Raw genomic sequence first — 1,270 nt, forward strand, 5'->3', positions numbered from 1 at the left:
CCAGGGAGCCGGTCTCAGCTTCCGCGCCCGACAAGGACCATCCAGGGCGCACCGAGGCCGCTCCCCTGCCTGCCTTGGAGCCTCCGCGGAGGGCACGGGATGGCTGCGGACGGCCTCGCTGTGGCGGGCTCTGGTCGACGGCCGTTCCCAGCCCCCTTCAAGGCGTCCACAGCGGGTCGAGGTGACCGAATGGCCGACCAGGAAAGGGGGCGGCCGAGCGCCGTTCGGACACGAACCCGGGCCTCGACGCTGGTCGCAGACGTCCTCCATTCGGCGTCGCGGCCGCCGACACTGAGTCGCGTCCGTGAACCCGGGCTGCGGGGAGAAGTACTCCACGGAACACAGCCTAAGAAAAACAACTGTCTGTACCACAACACGGGCCGCTATAAACGGGCAAAGGACCCCCTTCGAGGCTCAGGCCGCCGCCGGGGACGAGACACCGCCGCCCCCGACGCGCGCAGGGAGAAACGGCCGCCGCCGCGCCGCCGCGCTGCCTTCTGGGACTTGCAGTTGGTTGCGCCGAGCGCGCGCACTTCCGCCGCCCACCGGAAGCACCGCCATTGCCCCGCGCGCTCAGGTGAGCCCGAAACCCGGGACCGGCGAGGAGGCTCCGCTGTGGGCTGGGCGGGGCCGGGGCCGGGGCGGCCCGCCCTGACGTGGGCCGCGCGGGAGGAGGGAGCGGGGCGGGCTGAGGTCCTCTCTCCCGCCGGGCTGCGCAGGGGCCTGTCAGAGGCGAGTCCCCCCGGCTGCAGAAACAGGGCGGAAGCTGGTGCAGCCAGGACCGCGCCTGCGGCTGAGCGCGGCCGGATGTGAGCTTGTCTGAGGTTCTCCTCCTCCGGGGCAGAAGCCCTCCTGCTGCAGAGGAAGCCCGCTGTTGAGGGTTTCAGGGGATCTGGGGCCTGCCCGCCCGGACGCGTCTTCTTTTCCTCCCTCGGTTCGTTAACGCCACCTGCCCGGCGGCGCTCTGTGCGGGAGGTGGTGGCCCAGAGCCGGCCGGCGGCGGACCCGGCAAGTGCGGCTTCCTCTTCCCCAGAATCCGGCCCCGCCTCAGAACTTGGACACGTTTTCTTCCACTGGTACGTGATCTTGAACTCAGTTTGAAGACAAAGTGCATGTTTTCCAAGTGAACTGAGAATTGGAGGCAGTCCCGGTAGAGCAGCAGCCGAGTCGGGGTCTGCGGTGTTGGGGGGCCGGTGGCGGTTGTGTTCGTTGATCCCGCGTGTGAGGGGCTGGAGGGTCGGTTGTGTTCGTTGATCCCGCGTGTGAGGGG

General features: G+C 69.5%; 1 protein-coding gene and 1 long non-coding RNA gene across 9 annotated transcripts in view; one reads left to right on the forward strand and one right to left on the reverse strand.

The window, feature by feature from the left end:
• Positions 1-428, reverse strand: part of LOC112806891 (uncharacterized) — a 15,234-nt gene extending 14,806 nt beyond the window's left edge. The window contains exon 1 of the long non-coding RNA XR_012377014.1: positions 237-428. This is a non-coding gene — a long non-coding RNA (uncharacterized lncRNA). The remainder of the gene's footprint in view (positions 1-236) is intronic.
• Positions 429-551: 123 nt separating this feature from the next.
• Positions 552-1,270, forward strand: part of ZNF8 (zinc finger protein 8) — a 38,671-nt gene continuing 37,952 nt past the window's right edge. For 6 of the 8 annotated variants that reach the window (XM_073888971.1, XM_073888976.1, XM_073888974.1 and 3 more), the window contains exon 1: positions 585-1,076. The gene's annotated coding sequence lies outside the window, so the exon portion shown is untranslated. The other 2 variants (XM_073888977.1, XM_073888972.1) reach the window with 2 other exon arrangements.

This window comes from Callorhinus ursinus, unplaced genomic scaffold (assembly GCF_003265705.2).
Source record: "Callorhinus ursinus isolate GAN/ISIS: 27379988/994484 unplaced genomic scaffold, GSC_fseal_2.0 scaffold100, whole genome shotgun sequence".
NCBI lineage: Eukaryota > Metazoa > Chordata > Mammalia > Carnivora > Otariidae > Callorhinus > Callorhinus ursinus.